We start from the raw sequence: 21554 nt of genomic DNA on the forward strand, positions 1-21554 counted from the left end.
TCTCTCCTATCTCTAATGATTCATAGTTTCTTTGGAAATTTGTTACATTACACCCTGCATAACAGAGTAATCATACTCCATACTTCTGAGACTTTAAATTTCATAATAAGAAGAATCTGTTATTTTAAAGCTGATTTTATCCCTGCCCACTTCTTCAGAGAATAAATATTATTATATATTGGTATATATTTGGTTTTACAGTTAAATATCAATCAATGTAACATATCATATCAATAGAATGAAGGACAAAATCAAGTTGCCATCTTAAGAGAAAAAATGAAATGTTTGTAAAAATTGAGCACACTTTCATGATTAAAACTTTCAAAAAAAATAAGAACAGTAAAGAGCTTCCTCAACCTGGAAAAGTTGTATTAGTCCATTTTAACGCTGCTGATAAAGACATAACCAAGATGGGGTAATTTATTAACAAAAAGAGGTTTAATGAACTCACAGTTCCACATGGCTGAGGATGCCTCACAATCATGGCAGAAGGTGGAAGGTGAAAGGTACTTCTTACATGGTGGCAGCCAAGACAGAATAAGAGCCAAGTGAAGGGGGTTTCCTCTTATAGAACCATCAGATCTCTTGATACTTATTCACTACCATGAGAACAGTATGGGGGAAACTACCCCTAAGATTCAATTATCTTCCACTGGGAGATAATTATCACCCACTGGGTGCCTTCCACAACATGAGGGAATTATGGGAGCTACTAGTCAAGATGAGATTTGGGTGGGGACACAGCCAAACCATATCAAGAGTACCTCTGGAACACCCACAAATAACCGTGTTCTCTTTTTGGATGATGGGTTCACTAGAAGCCCAAACCATAGCATTACACAGTATACACATGTAAGAAACCTGCACATGTACCTACTGAATCTCTAATTATAAAATACAACGAGCAATGTGCACATGAAATGGTGCCTAACAATATTAGTTATCAGAGAAATGGCAAGGAAACCACAATGATAGCCAGGCTCGGTGGCTCACATCTGTAATCCCAGCACTTTGGGAGGCCAAAGCGGGTGTATCATCTGCGGTCAGGAATTCGAGACCAGCCTGACCAACATGGAGAAACCCCATCTCTACTAAAAATATAAAATTAGCCAGGTGTGGTGGTACTTGCCTGTAATCCCAGCTACTTGGGAGGCTGAGGCAGGGAATCGCTGGAACCCGTGAGGCGGAGGTTGTGGTAAGCCGAGATTGTGCCATTGCATGCCAGCCTTGTCAACAAGAGCGAAACTCCATCTAAAAAAAAAAAAAAAAAACCACAATCATATGCTACTTCATACTTGCTAAGATTTCTAAAATAAAAAAGACATGAACAACTGCAATTGCTGGCAAGGATGTGAATAAATTAAACCCTCATACTTTGCTGGTCAAGATGTAAAACAATTGCATCTGCTTTGGAAAAATGTATGACAGTTCCACATAATGTTAAACATAGAGTTATCACATAACCTAATAATATTGCAGGTATATACACAATTTAAATGAAAACCTACATCCACAAAAAAATTTATATGTGAATGGCATATAGCGGAATTATTCATAATAGCTAAAAATAAAACAAATGTTCACCAACTGATGAATAAATGGATGCAATGTGATATATCCACAGAATGTACAAAAAACAGAATTGAAGAATATATGCTATAACATTTCTAATCCTTGAAAATATTATGGTAAATGATAGAAATTGGTCATAAAACACAACATGTACAACTCTGTTTTAATAAAATGTTTAATAAGGTGCTCAGAAGAGGTAATTCCATATAAACAGATAGTAGATTAGAGATTTTCAGGAACTGGGAGGAGGAGAGAATAGAGAATGACTACTAAATTGGTGCAAGATTTCTTTATGAGTCAATGAAAATGTTCTAAAATTAAATAGCAATAATAGTTGTGCAACCCTACAAATATACAAAAATGTGCCAATTTGTACATTATAATTTTAAAATGTTATGGTAAGTATTGAAATTATTTTTCAATAAAGCTTATTTGCATGTGTGTTTTTTAATCGACTGCTATTAGAAGAATTTTATGGAATTACTGAAAAGACCTGAGTAAAACCTTAGGGCAAACCAATGAAGTAGATCCACAGTAACCTAAAGAAACTGTTCAATTTGATGGTGAAATGATGGGTAAGGAGATGGTATCAGAGAAGCAGTATAAAGTATTAGGTAAACTAACAATTAAGATGAGTACATCTTTGTGACTTGAGCCTTTTATTTGCTAAGTGCTTTAATGAATGTGCAATAAATGAAGTGAAATCTAGTTGGTAATTTTCCCCATTCTCTCCATTTCATCCTCTTTTTGCATAAAGCTGTAGAATAAAACGGTAAAACATTGATTAATCCAAGGTTAAAATAATAAGAAACTGAAGACGACTGTTATTAAGGAAAATCGAAGAGGAAATTATCTTACTTAATGAACTGGTTACAATTCCAGCAAAATTTGAAAGAGTTAAGTACTTAAAGATTTCTGCAACATTTATATAACCAAATACCACATGTCTTTATCCAAAGCCAAATATTTTTCTCTCTAAATATAAAATTGCAGAATATAGTTTCCTAGGTTTACTTATTTACATCTACTTATAAAAACATTTCAGTTACAACTAATTTTAGTGGACTCTCTTACTCATTGCCCACAGCATATTCCTGTATATGCCTTTCTCATGATTACTCTAATATTTGTGACATAAAACGTGCAGTAATGCATTGCTTAACAATGGGGATAAATTCTAAGCAATGTGTAGTTAGGCAATTTACTCACCATGCAAACACCATAGAGTATAATTACACAAATGTAGATGGTATAGTTAACTACAATATGGATTTGTGCTCCTGGCTACAAACCTGCACAGCCCATTACTGTACTGAATACTATAGGCAATGGTAACATAATGGTAAGTGTCTGTGTATCTAAACAGACAAGGTACAGTAAAAATATGGTCAAAAAATTAAAAAAAAATAAAAAAGGCTGGGCGTGGTGGCTCATGCCTGTAATCCCAGCACTTTGGGAGGCCAAGGCGCGTGGGTCACCTGAGGTCAGGAGTTCAAGACCAGCATGGCCAACATGGTGAAACCCAATCCATCTCTACTGAAAATACAAAATTAGCTGGGTGTGGTGGCACATGCCCGTGGTCCCAGCTACTTGGGAGGCTGAGGCAGGAGAATCACTTGAACCCGGGAGACAGAGTTGCAATGTGCTGCGATCGAGCCACTGCTCTTCAGCCTGGGCATTAGAATAAGACTCTGTTTAAAAAAAAATGAGAAAAATAAATAAAGCAAAGGTATACCTGTATAGAGCATTTACCATGAATGGAGCTCATAGAATTGGAAGTTGCTCTGGGTGAGTCAGTGAATTGATGAGAGAGGCTAGGACGTTACTGGAGACTTTTTGTTTGTTTGTCTTTTGAGACATTCTGTCACTCAGGCTGGAGTGCAGTGGTGTGATCATGGCTTACTGCAGCCTGAACTACCTGGGTTCAAGTGATCCGCCCACCTCAGCTCCTGGAGTAGCTGGAACTACAGTCCTGTGCCAACACACTCAGCTAATGTCTTCTTACATTTTTGGTAGAGACGATGTCTCATTATGTTTCCCAGGGTGGTCTTGGACTCCTGGCCTCAAGTTGATCTCCCACCTCAGCTTGCTAACATGTGGGAATTACAGGCATGAGCCACTGCGTCTGGCTTGGAGACTTTATAAACACTGTACACATAAGTGACACTAAATTAATTTAAAATGATTTCTCTTTCTTCAGTAATAAATTAACCTTATCTTACTGTGTATTTTTTACTCTGTAAACTGTAAATTTTTAATCTTTTTCCTCTTTTGTAACAATACATAGCTTAAAACACAAGCACATAGTACAACTGTGCAAAAATATTTTCTTTCTTTACATCCTTTTTCAATAAGTTTGCCTGTTTTTAAAATTATGTATTTCCTTTTACTTTTTAAACTTTTATGTTAAAAATTAAGTCCCCTACACATTAGCCTAGGCCTACACAGGGTCAGGATCAGCAATATCACTGTCTTCCACCTTTACATCTCCCACTGCAGGGTCTTGAGTGGCAATAACAGGAATTTACACAACACCTTAAAGATACAAACAGGCTAATCCAAAATGCAAGAAACTCTCCAGAACAAATAACTGGATTTCTTCAACAAATATGTTGCATAAAATAACAGAATAGAATTGCTTTTAAGCTAAAAGGTACTTAGGAGATGTGTCAGCCACATATTTGTGTTTGCATGTGTGTGTGTGTGTTGGTGTGAACCTTGCTTGGACCCAGATTTAAACAAATCAGTAATATAAATGTCCTTTTTTAATGCAAGCATAATAAATTGAACAGAGACTAGATATTAGATTACAGCTGTTTACAGTTACACACTGTTATACTTTTTCAGACTTCTATAAATTCATATGTATGTACATTACGTAAGTATCATAGGCACATGTCTATTCACACATAGATTTCTATAATGTGTTTTTACTTTATTTGCTCATTTTATAAATTATCTTGGCTTTCCTTTTATGTCCATGTACATAGAGTCACCTTTTATTTTCATAATGCCTACATACTATTTAATTATACAGATATGCCAAAGTAATATTATTCCCTTATTAATGATAGCCATTTTGTTTTGTTTTGTTGTTGTTGCTATTACAAACAATTACATATATCTTTGTGCAAACATTTCTGTTGAGCCAATTGCTAGGAGAAAATACCCAATTTTTAAAAGAAGAGGAAATAGGGGCTCTGAAAGTTTGACTTGCCTAGGATTACACAGTCTGTAAACAGCAGAGCTGGCACTGAAAACCTGGTGTCTGTGTCACTAAAAGCTGATCATATTTCCAATCGCTTTCACTGCCTTCTGCACTGGGGACTCATTTAGATGGTACAATATATTGACAGCAAAAATCTCAGAAGGGGGTGCCAGCAGCATCTCACTTATGTCTCTAATATTTCTGTGGTTCAGAAACATTACTCAATTTGGTAGCTGGTAAACTGATGGAATCCACAAACCATCCTCTCTTAGCATCTCAACAGTCCCCTGGAGGAACAAGGTGATGGCTAAATGATGAACCAGTGGAAGCTGAAGAATTCCTGGCTAGGAATTATACTTGGTAACAAACACCCAGCCACACCCAGGGGCTTCACTGTCAATTCTATTGATGAGAGAGCACAGGAGAAGGGAAAACAATGATGCCACTTGAGTGGATGGTTCCAAGAGAGGCTTTCCTGTCCTGCCCCCTTCCAAGGGGAAAGGGGGCTACCTGGAAATAAGAAGGCACTTGTTTGTTGGTTGGTTGGTTGGTTGTGGTATCACCCTACCTTGTTTTGTCAATCTTGGGTGAAGAAGGTGTTTCTTAGCAAGAATAATAACATCCTTGCAATATGCTGTTCCCTCCATGTGATACGTAATACTGGTTGATTAGGAGCACAAAGACTGGGGAGGTGGCAACCACCTTAAAGAAAAACAAATTCTATAAAGTCACAATGAGACGAAAAGGGGACTTCTGGTGTGGCTTTGGGAAGGATTCTGGCTGGTATGAGATTCTCTTAGTTTTCAGAAAGGATCTTTCTTTCTAAGCCCACACGACTTCTTGGTCAAGTGGACAATAGGTGTTAAGAAATACGAGGCATGCCATTTACTCCCTGTAAAACTGAAATCTGTAAAATTGAAATGTAAATGTAGTTTTTGATGGAATGCCTCCCTGGACATTTATAGCCTTTATACTTTGTAATTACATTAAGCAACTAAAAATAATATTATGTAGGTAATTACGGAACTAATTGGCTTTCTGTGTCATTTTCTTTATTTTTCTTTTCAACTTTTATTTTAGGTTCAGGGGTACATGTACAGGTTTGTTACATGGGTCAATTGTGTGTTCCTGGGTTTTGATGTACAAATAATTTCATCACCCAGGTAGTGAGCATAGGGAGTTTTTCAATCCTCCTTTCCTCCCATCTTCCAGCCTCAAGTAGGCCCCATTGCCTCTTGTTACCCTCTTTGCATCCATGTGTACTCAATGTTTTGCTCCCACTTATAAGTGAGAAATTGTGGGATTTGGTTTTCTGTTCCTGCGTAAATTTGCCTGAATAATGGCCTCCAGCTGCATCCATGTTACTGCAAAGGACGTGATTTCCTTTTTATGGCTGCATAGTAATCTTTGGTGAGAATGTACCACATTTTCTCTGTCCAGTCCACCACTGATGAGCATCTACATTGATTCCATGTCTTTGCTACTGCAAGTAGTGCTGCAATGAACATACATGTGCACATGTCTTATGTAATAACAATTTTCATTCCTTTGGGCATATACCCAATAATGAGATTGCTGGGTTGAATGGGAGTTCTGTTTTAAGTTGTTTGAGAAGTTGACAAAGCGTTTTCCAAATTGGCTGAATTGATTACATTCTCAACAGCAGTATACAAGAGTGCCCTTTCCTCCACAGCCTTATCAGAATCTGTTATTTTCTGACGTCTTAATCATAGCTATTGTGACTTGTGTGAGATGGTATCTCACTGTGGTTTTGGTTTTCATTTTTCTAATGATTAGTGATGTTGAGCATTTTTCATGTGCTTGTTGGCCATGCATATGTCCTTTTCTGACAAGTGCCTGTTTCTGTCCTTTGCCCATTTTTAATAAGTTGTTTGTTTTTGCTTACTGATTAAGTTTCTTAATTTCTGGATGTTAGACCTTTGTCAGATGCATAGTTTGCAAATATATTCTCTCATTCTGTAAGTTGTTTACTCTGTTGACAATTTATTTTTCTGTCCAGAAACACTTTAGTTTAAGTAAGTCCCAGTTGTCTATTTATTTGTTTTTTTGTTAAAATTGCTTTTGAGGACATTGTCATGAAATCTTCGTAAAGGCCTATGTCCAGAATGGTATTTCCTGTGTTTTCTTTTAGGGCTTTTATAGCTTTAGGTTTTAGATTTCACTTTTTAAACAATCTCGAGTAGATTTTTGTACATGGTAAAAGGAAGGAGTCCAGTTTCAATATTCTACCTATAGCTAGCCAGTTCTCCCAGCACCATTTTTGACATAGGGAGTACTTTCCCCATTGCTTGGTATGGTCGACTTTGGAAAAAGTCAGATGGGTTGTAGGTATATGGATTTATTTCTGATTTCTCCAACATGTTGCATTGGTCTATGTGTCTGTTTTTGTAGCACTATCATGATGTTTTGTTTAGTGTAGCTATGCAGTATAGTTTCAAGTTGGTAGTGTAATGCCTCTGGCTTTTTTCTGTTTGCTTAAGATCACTCTGGGTATTCGGGCTCATTTTTGGTTTCATATACATTTTCAAATATTATTTTTCCAATTCTGTGAAAAACGATGTTGGAAGTTTGATACAAATAGCATTGAATCTGAAAATTGCTTTGGGAAGTATGTCCATTTTAACAATATTGATTCTCCCTACATATGAACATGGCATGTTTTTCCATTTGTTTGCATAATCTCTGATTTCTTTCAGCAGTGTTTTGTAATTCTTTTTTTTATACTTTAAGTTTTAGGGTACGTGTGCACAACATGCATGTTACTTACATATGTATACGTGTCCCATGTTGGTGTGCTGCACCCATTAACTTGTCATTTAACATTAGGTATATCTCCTAATGCTATCCCTCCCCTTCCCCCTACCCCACAACAGGCCCCAGTGTGTGATGTTACCCTTCCTGTGTCCATGTGTTCTCATTGCTCAATTCCCAACTATGAGTGAGAACATGCAGTGTTTGGTTTTTTGTCCTCGTGATAGTTTGCTGAGAATGATGGTTTCCAGCTTCATCCATGTCCCTACAAAGGACATGAGCTCATCCTTTTTTATGGCTGCATAGTATTCCATGGTGTATATGTGCCACATTTTCTTTTATTTTATTATTATTATACTTTAAGTTTTAGGGTACATGTGCACAATGTGCAGTTTTGTTACATATGTATACATGTGCCATGTTGGTGTGCTGCACCCATTAACTCGTCATTTAGCATTAGGTATATCTCCTAATATATGTGACACAATTTCTTAATCCAGTCTACCATTGTTGGACATTTGGCTTGTTTCCAAGTCTTTGCTATTGTGAGTAGTGCCACAATAAACATACATGTGCATGTGTCTTTAGAGCAGCATGATTTATAATTCTTTGGGTATATACCCAGTAATGGGATGGCTGGGTCAAATGGTATTTCTAGTTCTAGATCCCTGAGGAATCGCCACACTGACTTCCACAATGGTTGAACCAGTTGACAGTCCCACCAACAGTGTAAAAGTGTTCCTCTTTCTCCACATCCTCTCCAGCACCTGTTGTTTCCTGACTTTTTAATGATTGCCATTCTAACTGGTGTGAGATGGTATCTTATTGTGGTTTTGATTTGCATTTCTCTGATGGCCAGTGATGATGAGCATTTTTTCATGTGTCTTTTGGCTGCATAAATATCTTCTTTTGGGAAGTGTCTGTTCATATACTTGGCCCATTTTTTGACGGGGTTGTTTGCTTTTTTCTTGTAAATTTGTTGGAGTTCATTGTAGATTCTGGATATTAGCCCTTTATCAGATGAGTAGATTGCAAAACTTTTCTCCCATTCTGTAGGTTGCCTCTTCACTGTGATGGTAGTTTCTTTTGCTGTGCAGAATCTCTTTAGTTTCATTAGATCTCATTTGTCAATTTTGGCTTTTGTCGCCATTGCTTTTGGTGTTTTAGACATGAAGTCCTTGCCCATGCCTATGTCCTGAATGGTACTGCCTAGGTTTTCAATGGTTTTAGGTCTAACATTTAAGTCCTTAATCCATCTTGAATTAATTTTTGTATAAGGTGTAAGGAAGGGATCCAGTTTCAGCTTTCTACATATGGCTAGCCAGTTTTCCCAGCACCATTTATTAAATAGGGAATGGTTTCCCCATTGCTTGTTTTTGTCAGGTTTGTTGAAGATCAGATGGTTGTAGATATGTGGCATTATTTCTGAGGGCTCTGTTCTGTTCCATTGGTCTATATCTCAGTTTTGGTACCAGTACCATGCTGTTTTGGTTACTGCAGGCTTGTAGTATAGTTTGAAGTCAGGTAGTGTGATGCCTCCAGCTTTGTTCTTTCGGCTTAGGATTGACTTGGCGATGTGGGCTCTTTTTTGGTTCCATATGAACTTTAAAGTAGTTTTTCCAGTTCTGTGAAGAAAGTCATTGGTAGCTTGATGGGGATGTTGAATCTATAAATTACCTTGGGCAGTATGGCCATTTTCACAATATTGATACTTCCTACCCATGAGCATGGAATGTTCTTCCATTTGTTTGTATCCTCTTTTATTTCGTTGAGCAGTGGTTTGTAGTTCTCCTTGAAGAGGTTCTTCAGGTCCCTTGTAAGTTTAATTCCTAGGTATTTTATTCTCTTTGAAGCAATTGTGAATGGGAGTTCACTCATGATATGGCTGTTTGTCTGTTATTGGTGTATAAGAATGCTTGTGATTTTTGTACATTGCTAAAGTTGCCTATCAGCTTAAGGAGATTTGGGGCTGAGACAGTGGGGTTTTCTAGATATACAATCATGTCATCTACAAACAGGGACAATTTGACTTCCTCTTTTCCTAATTGAATACCCTTTATTTCCTTCTCCTGCCTGATTGCCCTGGCCAGAACTTCCAACACTACGTTGAATAGGAGTGGTGAGAGGGCACCCCTGTCTTGTGCCAGTTTTCAAAGGGAATGCTTCCAGTTTTTGCCCATTCAGTATGATATTGGGTGTGGGTTTGTCATAGATAGCTCTTATTATTTTGAGATACGTCCCATCAATACCTAATTTATTGAGAGTTTTTAGCATGAAGTGTTGTTGAATTTTGTCAAAGGCATCTATTGAGATAATCATATGGTTTTTGTCATTGGTTCTGTTTATATGCTGGATTATGTTTATTGATTTGTGTATGTTGAACCAGCCTTGCATCCCAGGGATGAAGCCCACTTGATCATGGTGGATAAGCTTTTTGATGTGCTGCTGGATTTGGTTTGCCAGTATTTTATTGAGGATTTTTGCAGTGATGTTCATCAGGGATATTGGTCTAAAAATCTCTTTTTTTGTTGTGTCTCTGCCCGGCTTTGGTATCAGGATGATGCTGGCCTCATAAAATGAGTTAGGGATCATTCCCTCTTTTTCTATTGATTACAATAGTTTCTGAAGGAATGGTACCAGCTCCTTCTTGTACCTCTGGTAGAATTCAGCTGTAAATCCATCTGGTCCTGGACTTGTTTTGGTGGGTAAGCTATTAATTATTGCCACAAATTAAGAGCCTGTTATTGGTCTATTCAGAGATTCAACTTCTTCCTGGTTTAGTCTTGGGAGGGCATATGTGTTAAGGAATTTATCCATTTCTTCTACATTTTCTAGTTTATTTGCGTAGAAGTGTTTATAGTATTCTCTGATGGTATTTTGTATTTCTGTGGGATCGGTGGTGATATCCCCTTTATCATTTTTTATTGCATCTATTTAATTCTTCTCTCTTTTCTTTTTTATTAGTCTTGCTAGTGGTCTATCGATTTTGTTGATCTTTTCAAAAAACCAGCTCCTGGATTCATTGATTTTTTGATGGATTTTTTATGTCTCTATTTCCTTCAGTTCTGCTCTGATCTCAGTTATTTCTTGCCTTCTGCTAGCTTTTGAATGTGTTTGCTCTTGCTTCTCTAGTTCTTTTAATTGTGATCTTAGGGTGTCAATTTTAGATCTTTCCTGCTTTCTCTTGTGGGCATTTAATACTCTAAATTTCCCTCACACACTGCTTTGAATGTGTTCCAGAAATTCTGCTATGTTGTGTCTTTACTCTCCTTGGTTTCAAAGAACATCTTTATTTCTGCCTTCATTTCGTTATGTAGCCAGTAGTCATTCAGCAGCAGGTTGTTCAGTTTCCATGTAGTTGGGTGGTTTTGAGTGAGTTTCTTAATCCTGAGTTCTAGTTTGATTGCACTGTGGTCTGAGAGACAGTTTGTTATAATTTCTGTTCTTTTACATTTGCTGAGGAGTGCTTTACTTCCAACTATGTTGTCAATTTTGGAATAAGTGTGGTGTGATGCTGAGAAGAATGTATATTCTGTTGATTTGGGGTGGAGAGTTCTGTAGATGTCTATTAGGTCTGCCTGGTGCAGAGCTGAGTTCAATTCCTGGATATCCTTTTGAGCTTTCTGTCTCGTTGATCTGTCTAATGTTGACAGTGGGGTGTTAAAGTCTCCCATTATTATTGTGTGGGAGTCTAAGTCTCTTTCTAGGTCTCTAAGGACTTGCTTTATGAATCTGGGTGCTCCTGTATTGGGTGAATATATATTTAGGATAGTTAGCTCTTCTTGTTGAATTGATCCCTTTACCATTATGTAATGGCCTTCCTTGTCTCTTTTGATCTTTGTTGGTGTAAAGTCTGTTTTATCAGAGACTAGGATTGCAACCCCTGCCTTTTTTTGTTTTCCATTTACTTGGTAGGTCTTCCTCTATCCCTTTATTTTGAGCCTATGTGTGTCTCTGCACATGAGATGGGTTTCCTGAACACAGCACACTGATGGGTCTTGACTCTTTATCCAATTTGCCAGTCTGTGTCTTTTAATTGGAGCATTTAGCCCATTTACACTTAAGGTTAATATTGTTATGTGTGAATTTGATCCTGTCATTATGATGTTAGCTGGTTATTTTGCTCGTTGGTTGATACAGTTTCTTCCTAGCCTTGACGGTTTTTACAATTTGGCATGTTTTTGCAGTGGCTGGTACCAGTTGTTCCTTTCTATGTTTAGTGCTTCCTTCAGGAGCTCTTTTAGGGCAGGCCTGGTGGTGACAAAATCTCTCAGCATTTGCCTGTCTATAAAGGATTTTATTTCTCCTTCACTTATGAAATTTAGTTTGGCTGGATATGAAATTCTGGGTTGAAAATTCTTTTCTTTAAGAATGTTGAATATTGACCCCCACTCTCTTCTGGCTTGTGGAGTTTCTGCCGAGAGATCTGCTGTTAGTCTGATGGGCTTCCCTTTGTGGGTAACCCGACCTGTCTCTCTGGCTGCCCTTAACATTTTTTCTTTCATTTCAACTTTGGTGAATCTGACAATTACATGTCTTGGAGTTGCTCTTCTTGAGGAGTATCTTTGTGGCGTTCTCTGTATTTCCCGAGTTTGAATGTTGGCCTGCCTTGTTAGATTTGGGAAGTTCTCCTGGATGATATCCTGCAGAGTGTTTTCCAACTTGGTTCCATTCTCCCCATCACTTTCAGGTACACCAATCTGACTCAGATTTGGTCTTTTCACATAGTCCCATATTTCTTGGAGGCTTTGTTCATTTCTTTTTATTCTTTTTTCTCTAAACTTCTCTTCTCACTTCATTTCATTCATTTGATCTTCAATCACTGATACCCTTTCTTCCAGTTGATCGAATCGGCTACTGAGGCTTGTTCATTCATCATATAGTTCTTGTGCCTTGGTTTTCAGCTCCATCAGGTCCTTTAAGGACTTCTCTACATTAGTTATTCTAGTTAGCCATTCATCTAATTTTTTTTCAAGGTTTTTAACTTATTTGCCATGGGTTCGAACTTCCTCCTTTAGCTCGGAGTAGTTTGATCTTCTGAAGCCTTCTCTCAACTCATCAAAGTCATTCTCCATCCAGCTTTGTTCCGTTGCTGGTGAGTAGCTGCATTCCTTTGGAGGAGGAGAGGCGCTCTGATTTTTAGAGTTTCCAGTTTTTCTGGTCTGTTTTTTCCCCATCTCTGTGGTTTTATCTACTTTTGGTCTTTGATGATGGTGACGTACAGATGGGGTTTTGATGTGGATGTCCTTTCTGTTTGTTAGTTTTTCTTCTAACACTCAGGACCCTCAGCTGCAGGTCTGTTGGAGTTTGCTGGAGGTCCACTCCAGACCTTGTTTGCCTGGGTATCAGCAGCGGAGGCTGCAGAACAGCAGATACTGGTGAGCAGCAAATGTTGCTGCCTGATCATTCCTCTGGAAGTTTTGTCCCAGCGGAGTACCCGGCTGTGTGAGGTGTCAGTCTGACCCTACTGTGGGGGTGCCTCCCAGTTAGGCTTCTTGGGGGTCAGGGACCCACTTGAGGAGGCAGTCTGTCTGTTCTCAGATCTCCAGCTGCATGCTGGGAGAATCACTACTCTCTTCAAAGCTGTCAGACAGGGACATTTAAGTCTGCAGAGGATTTTTCTGCCTTTTGTTTGGCTCTTCCCTGCCCCCAGAGGTGGAGCCTACAGAGGCAGGCAGGCCTCCTTGAGCTGCAGTGAGCTCCACCCAGTTCGAGCTTCCTGGCCACTTTGTTTACCTACTCAAGCCTCAGCAATGGCAGGTTCCCCTCCCCGAGCCTCACTGCCTCCTTGGAGTTTGATCTCAGACTGCTGTGCTAGCAATGAGCAAGGCTTTGTGGGCTTAGGATCCTCCAAGCCATGCATGGGATATAATCTCCTGGTGTGCCCTTTGCTAAGACCATTGGAAAAACGCAGTATTAGGGTGGGAGTGACCCGATTTTCCAGGTGCCGTCTGTCACCGCTTTCTTTGACTAGGAAAGGGAATTCCCTGACCCCTTGCGCTTCCTGGGTGAGGCAATGTCTCGCCTTGCTTCTGCTTACACTGGGTGCAGTGCACCCACTGTCCTGCACCCACTTTCCAACACGCCCCAGTGTCACTCCCCAGTGAGATGAGCCCAGTACCTCAGTTGGAAATGCAGAAATCACCCATCTTCTGCGTCGCTCACGCTGGGAGCTCTAGACTGTAGCTGTTCCTATTCGGCCATCTTGGCTCCACCCAGTCTTTTGTAATTCTAATTGCAGAGATCTCTCATCTCCCTGGTTAGCTGTATTCTGAAGTATTTTATTTTTTTTGTGACTGTTGTGAATGATGTTGCATGCTTGATTTGGCTCCTAGCTTGGACATTATCAGTGTGTACAAATGCTACTGCTCTTTGTACATTAATTTAGTATCCTGAAGCTTTATTGACCTTGTTTATTAGTTCTAGTGGTCATTGTGTAGACACCATGGGTTTTCTGTGTAGGGAATCGTATCATTTGAGAAGAGAAATAATTTGATTTCATCTCTTCCTGTTTGGATGCCTTTTGTATTTTTCTCATGCCTGATTCTTCTGGCTAGGACTTCCAGTATTATGTTGAATAGGGGTGGTGAGAGTGAACATACTTGTCTTATTCCATTTCTCAAGTGAAATGCTTTCAGCTTTTTCCCATTCAGTATGACATTAGCTGTGGGTCTGTCATAGATGGCTGTCATTATTTTGAGGTATATTCCTTCAATGCCTAGTTTGTTGATGGTTTTAATATGAATGGATGTTAAATTTTATCAAAACCCTTTATGCATCTTTTGAGAAGATCATGTGGTTTTTGTTTTTAGTTCTGTTCATGTGATAAATCATATTTATTGATTTGCATATATTGAACCAACCTCACATATCAGAAATAAAGCCTACTTTCTCATGGTGGATTAACTTTTTGATATCCTGCTGACTTTGATTTGCTAGTATTTTATTGAGGATTTTTGTGTCTAAGTTCATCAGGGATATTGTCATGAAGTTTGTGTTTTTCATTGTTTCTCTACCAGGTTTCGGTATCAGAATGATTCTGGCCTCATAGAATGAATTAGGAAAAAGTCTCTCCTCAGCTTTTTGGCATAGTTTCAGGAGGATTGGTATCAGGTTTCCATTATACATCTAGTAGAATTTGGCTGTGAATTTGTCTACTCCAAGACTTTTTTGGTTGGTAGTTTTTTGTTTTTTTTTTGAGGTGCAGTCTTGCTCTGTAACCCAGGCTGGAGTGCAGTGGCGTGATCTGGGCTCACTGCAAGCTCTGCCTTCTGGGTTCACGCCATTCTCCTGCCTTAGCCTCCCGATTAGCTGGGACTACAGGTGCCTGCCAGCATGATCAGCTAATTTTTTGTATTTTTAGTAGAGACGGTGTTTCACCGTGGTCTGGATCTCCTGACCTTGTGATCCGCCCACCTCAGCCTCCCAAAGTGCTGGGATTACCCTGGTAGCTTTTTTATTACTGATTCAATTTTGGAAATTATTATTGATGTCTTCAAGTATTCAATTTCTTCATGGTTCAATCTTGGGAGATTTTATGTTTCCAGGAACTTACTCATTTATTCCATGTTTTCTAATTTGTGTGCACAGAGGTGTTTGTAATAGTCCCTGAGGACTTCTTGTATTTCTTTGGGTTCATTGGTAATGCCACCCTTGTCATTTCTGATTATGTTTATTTAGAGCTTCTCTCTTTTTTCTTTTTTAGCCTAGCTAGCAGTTTATCAATCTTATGTATTTTTTCAAAAAACAAACTTTTGCTTTCATTGAACTTTTGTATGGATTTTTGTGTCTCAAGTTTGTTCAGTACAATTCTGATTTGGGTTATTTATTTTCTTCTGCTAGCTTTGAGGTTGGTTGGCTCTTGTTTTCCTAGTTCCTTTCGGTGTGATGTTAAGTTTCTAATTTAAGATATTTCTAAATTTTTGATATTGGCATTTAATGCTATGATCTTTGGTCTTAACACTGCTTTAGCTGTGTCCCAGAGATTCTTTGTATGATGTACCTTTGTTTTCATTAGTTTCAAATAATTTCTTGATTTCTGCTTTAATTTTGTCATTTACCCAAAAGCCATTCGAGAGCAGGTTGTATAATTTCCACGTAATTGTATAGTTTTGAGAGATCTTCTTGGTATTCATGTCTATTTTTATTATGCTGTGGCTCAATAGTGTGGTTGATGTAATTTTCCTTTGTAAAGTTTCCTTAGAATTGCTTTGTGGCAGAGTGTGGTCAATCTTAGAGTATGTGCCATTTACAGATGATAATATTATATATTCTGTTGTTTTGGGTGAAGTGTTCTGTAGATATCTTATAGGTCTATTTGGTCAAGTGTTGAGTTTAGGTCCTGAATATCTGTTAGTCTTCTGCCTCAGTGACCTGTCTAAAACTGTCAGCGAGGTGTTGAAGTCTCCCCCTACTATTGTGTGGTTATCTAAGTCTCTTTGTAGGTCTTTAAGAACTTGTTTTATGAATCTGGGTGCTCCAGTGTTGGGTGCATGTATGTTTAGGATAGTTAAGTCTTCTTGTTTAATTGAACCATTTATCATTATGTAATGCCCTTCTTTTTCCTTTTTGATCATTCTTAAAGTCTGGTTTGTCTTTATAAAAGACAAATAAGAATTAAAAACTCCTGCTTCTTTTGTTTTCTGTCTGCTTTATAGATCTTTCTCCATCCCCTTACTTTGAGCCTGTATGTGTCACTGCATGTGAGGTGAATCTCGTGAAGACAGCATACAGCTGGACCTGCTTTTTTTTATACAATTTGCTATGCTGTGCCTTTTAAGTGGGGCATTTTGCCCATTTACATTCTAAGAAATTATTGATAGGTAAGGATTTGATCATGTCCTCATGCTGTCAGCTGGTTGTTATATAGACTTGATTGTATAGTTGCTTTATAGTGTCAGTGGGCTATGTACTTCAGTGTGTTTTGTGGTGGCAGTTAATAGTCTTTTGTTTCCATGTTTAGCATTCTCTGAAGGACATCTTATAAGGCAGATCCAGTGGTAATGAATTCCCTAGGCATTTGCTTGTCTGAAAATAGTTTTATTGCTCCTTCACTTAGTGTGGCTGGATACGAAATTATTAGTTGGGGTTTCTTTTCATTAAAGATGCTATATAGAGGCCTCAATTTCTTTTGGTTTGTAAGGTTCCTGCTAAAAGTTTTTCTGTTAGTTTGATGGCGTTCCATTTGAAGGTGACCTGTCCCTTCTCCCCATCTGCCTGTAAATTTTTTTTCTTTCAGATTAACCTTGGAGAATCTACTGATTACGTGTTTTGGGGATGGTCATGTTATATACTATCTAACAGGGGTTCTCTGAATTTCCTGAATTTGCACAATGACCTGTCTAGCTAGGTTGGAAAATTTTTGTGGACAATATCCTCAAATATGTCTTCCAAGTTGTTGGTTCTCGTTCTCTCTCTCTCTCTCTCCTTCTGGAATGTCAGTGAGTCATAGGTTTGGTCTGTTTACATAATTCTATGTTTCTCAGATATTTTGTTCATTTTTAATTTTTTTTTCATTTTTTTGGTGTGACTGGGTTGATTTGAAAAACTAGTCTTGAAGCTGTGATATTCTTTCCACAGCTTGGTCTATTCTGCTATTAATACTTCCAATTCTATTATGAAATTCTTGTAGTAAGGTTTTGAGCTCTATAATATCATTTTGGTTCTTTCTTAAAATGGCTATTTCATCTTTTAGCTCTTCTATCATTTTATCGGATTCCTTAGTTTCCTTGTATTGGGGTTCAACTTTCTCCTGAAGCTCTGTAAGCTTCATTGCCATCCAGATTCTGAATTCTATGTCTGTCATTTTAACCATTTCAGTCTGGTTAAGGCCATTGCTGGTGAGCTAGTGCAGTCTTTTGGAGGTAGGACAGAAGATACTCTGGCTTTTAGAATTGCCTGAGTTCTCACATTGGTTCTTTCTTATCTGTGTGGACTGATGTTCCTTTAACGTTTGAAATTGCTGTCCTTTGTATGGACCTTTTTACTTTTATATTATTTGATGCCCTTTAGTGTTTAACTGTAGTACAAGTTGGGTTTTGTAATTTGCTTCATTTCTGGGTAATTTCAGAGGGCCAAAATTCAGCTCAGCCTGCTCGGACTGCATATTCTACCTCTGGGAGGCTGAGACAAGGCCCACATTTTTTCTCTTTCCCATTGAGGCTAGAGAAAAGCTTTTTTCTCTGGCCATGAATGTTAAGCACCTGTTGTCTTGAAGGGGCCAAGGTGTTCCCAGTTCTCTGGCAACAACATTCTGTCAAAAGTGTTTGTTTTAGTGCACTGCTGGTAGGGAGGCAGTAGGTCCTGTGTGCAGTATGCACTGGCACTGGGGCAGCGGTGGGGTCCGTGCTTCTGTGCATGGTGGCAAAATGATGGAGGAAGGGTGTGGGTAGGTGCATGCCAGTAAGGCTCTGTCTGCAAAACAAGGCAAGGTCTGCGTCTGAAAAAGCCATGGTCGTAGCCACTGGCACGTGCTTCAGTGGGGCAACTAAGGATGCCTTGCAAGTGGGTGCAGCCAGGCAGGGACCCTGGGAGAGGCCAGCAGACAGAGGGACACTCAGATCAGATTGGCTGCATCCAAAAAGGCAAGATATCCCTTCTTTGTTCAGATTTGTCACTCAACAAAGGCTAAACCTACGTGCGGGAGTATGACAAGCCTTGAGGGATGGGCATCCATGGCTATGCTTCACTGAAGCCATTTCCACACCAAACCCAATGGGCTCTATGCAGGCTGGAGTTCTGTCTCTGACAACTGACCTGGAAGTTTTCCCTTTCAGCTCAAATGTCTGTGGTGGTTGTGGGGTGTCATATAGGTAGTATTCTGGAGGTCTATGGTGAGAGTGGGCCACTCCATGCCTATTTTACTCAGCCCTTCCCCAGGAGCCAGTCAAGGCCAGAAATGAGTCTTAGAAGTCGGCAATCCCATACAGCATTCCCAGCTTCCTCTCCTTTGAGCCCAGGGTCTGCATCCTTCCTCCATTTACTCTCAATGCCTCCTTTCCTAGAATCTGTTCAGGATGTTCTAGTCTTCTTGGTGGTCTGGTCTCTGTGAGAGAAGCTCTTTCTGGCTGACTCTAGTAAGCCATCTTTCTTTGCTAAGAAGATCTCTCTGTGTCCTTTTCTATAAATGTATTAATAGTTCACATTTTTACCCTGGAGTACTATTGACACAGTGGTAGAAGGACTTTTCATAAAGCGATTTCTATCATCAGGTGGATAATTCTAGATCCACTTTTGGTTATTATGAGACTCAAGTGTCTTGGAAACTTTAAGGAATGACCTTGGAAAAGTCAGCTTGGCTTCCTTCTTTTCATAGGAAAATGGCAATAAAAAAGAAAGTACTTGCTCACACAAAAGAGACATAGGGTGTTTTCCAGGGACTTGTGGTCCTAGAGTCAACACAAAGCAAGAATTGTCTTTGCTCAACACTGCAGGGCAAATTACAGTGATTTTGCCAACCCTGACAATCAAAATCCCTATAAAAAGTGAAAGATAAGAAGTCACTGATATTCCAACATCTATAGATCCACTGTTGAGATTTTAGTGCATTTAATTTAAATCCTTTCTCTGTAGTATATGTGTGTTGTGGGATGCAGGGGGTGAGTGGCTTACATGAACTTTTGATAAAGTCGTGGCCATATTGTTGGTGTAACTTCACATTCTGCTTATTTCACTATAAACCTTGTTTGTAACATAAACCTATTAACAAAAATAATTGCAATGCTGGCAGTTTGAGGTAGAGTAAGTAATATCTTATCCTCATCCATTGTAAGGTTCATAGCTGACACCCATATAATGAAAGAGAGTTCTACAAAAGAATATCATAACAAATATATTCAGTCAAAGTTTTATATGACATGAGAGCCCTCAGAAATGAAGACCCAAAGATCCAGGGAAAACTGTACGGTGTGTGTGTGTGTGTATGTGTATACATATATATATGTGTATATGAAATACGCATACATACACACGTATATGTGTGTTTCCAACAGATTTGTTTACACAGTGTACATACCTTTCAAATAATAATGTCATAAATAATGCAGGGATTTGGTGCTAACAAATCTACACTACACAAAATAATAAATAAAGCTTGTCAGGGGAACAACATAAAAAGGAAAATCAGACTTTCAGAAGTAAATAAAAACAAATGTGTAGATATAATATATTATGTTTTCTATTTATTTCTTTAAAATACATACTAATAATTAAATTAAAAAATATGACATTGTCTTGTCAATTTTACAGCATATGTAGATATAGTGCATATAAGAAACATGCCACAAAGAATAGAGAGTATATGTATTAATCTGTTTTCACATTGCTATGAAGATACTATGTGAGACTGGGTAATTTATACACAAAAAAGATTTATTGACTCACAGTTCCACATGACTGAGAGGCCTCAGGTAACTTAAAATTATGGCGGAAGGGGAAGCAGGCACACCTTACATGGCAGCAGGCCAGAGAGAGGTACAAACAGGGGAAATGCCAGATGCTCATAAAATCATTAGACCTCATGAGAACTCACTCACTATCATCAGAACAGCATGGGACAAACCACTCCCATAATCCAATCACTTCCCAACCAAGTCTCTCCCTAAACACCTGGGGATTAGAATTCAAGATGAGATTTGGGTGGGAACACAAAGCCTAACCATATTAGTATGTAAGTGCATTTTCAAAGATTTTACATTTGAGATAAAGTGGTATTATTATATATTAATTATAAATAGATGATTGCAAAAATTTAGGAAAATACATCTTCATTCCTAGAACAACCACTAAAATAAAATGAATTAAATAAAGTAAAATAAAATAAAACAATGCAAACAGGCATTGAGTAAAATTTAACAGAAAAATTTAATTGCAATTATAAGTAATATTTACTTGACCCAAAGACAAGAATAATGGAGATGTAACAGGGGTCAGATTTGGACAGATTTCATGTACAGTGAGACAAACTGTGGATTCATCATGAGGATCATGGAGAGCTCCCACAGTGAGAGCTGTAGAATTTCTCTCTAGGAATTGTATTTGTTAACACACACCTGACCACCAGACCACCCCTAGAGGCTTCACTTTCTATTTCATTGAATTGACGACTCAGGAGAATAAAGAACAACCATACTACTTGAGTGGGTTGCTCTGAGAATCTTTCCTGTCCTGTCTCCTTCCAACACAGGAAGAACAGTCATTCTTTCATTTCAATTGCAATGGCTGTTTGGCTGGATTTGATTTGCCCTTTAGGAGAATTTAGGTCCTGAATGAAAAGTAGATTAATGAGACATTAAAGTGAGATGAAAACAGACTAATTAGAAAATTATTATAGAATCAAAATAGAAATCCAGAGAGCCTGAATTATAGCACCAGCAATGGTGTTAGAAAAAAGGAAGGATAGAACACCAAATCCTAATCCCATTCTTCACAGAATTAGAAAAAAACTACTTTAAAATTCAAAGGAAGCCAAAAAAGAGCCTATATAGCCAAGACAATACTAAGCAAAAAGAACAAAGCTGGAAGCATCACGCTACCTGACTTCAAACTATACTACAAGGCTACAGTAACTAAAACAGCATGGTACTGGTACAGGGACAGAGACATAGACCAATGAAACAGAATAGAGAACTCAGAAACAAGACCACACATCTATAAACATCTGGTCTTTGACAAATCTGACAAAAACAAACAATGGGGGATAAATTCCCTATTAAATAAATGGTGCTGGGAGAACTGGCTAGCCACATGCAGAAAACTGAATCTGGACCCCTTCCTCACACCTTTTGCAAAAATTGACTCAAGATGGATTAAAGACTTAAACATAACAACCAAAACTATAAAAACATAGAAGAAAATCTAGGCAATACAATTTAGGACATAGGAACAGGCAAAGATTTCATGATTAAAACACCAAAAGCAATTGTAATGAAAGCAAAAATTGACAATTGGGATCTAATGAAACCCAAGAGCTTCTGCACAGCAAGAGAAACTATCAACAGAGTGA

At 38.4% G+C, this 21554-nt stretch overlaps 1 long non-coding RNA gene across 1 annotated transcript in view; it reads right to left on the reverse strand.

Annotated features, from left to right (window-relative positions):
- Window positions 1-1129: 1129 nt before the first annotated feature.
- The window catches only part of LOC134759332 (uncharacterized), a 384303-nt gene continuing 363878 nt past the window's right edge, over window positions 1130-21554 (reverse strand). The window contains exon 3 of the long non-coding RNA XR_010135456.1: window positions 1130-1251. This is a non-coding gene — a long non-coding RNA (uncharacterized lncRNA). The remainder of the gene's footprint in view (window positions 1252-21554) is intronic.

Source organism: Gorilla gorilla, chromosome 9, assembly GCF_029281585.2.
Source record: "Gorilla gorilla gorilla isolate KB3781 chromosome 9, NHGRI_mGorGor1-v2.1_pri, whole genome shotgun sequence".
Taxonomy (NCBI): domain Eukaryota; kingdom Metazoa; phylum Chordata; class Mammalia; order Primates; family Hominidae; genus Gorilla; species Gorilla gorilla.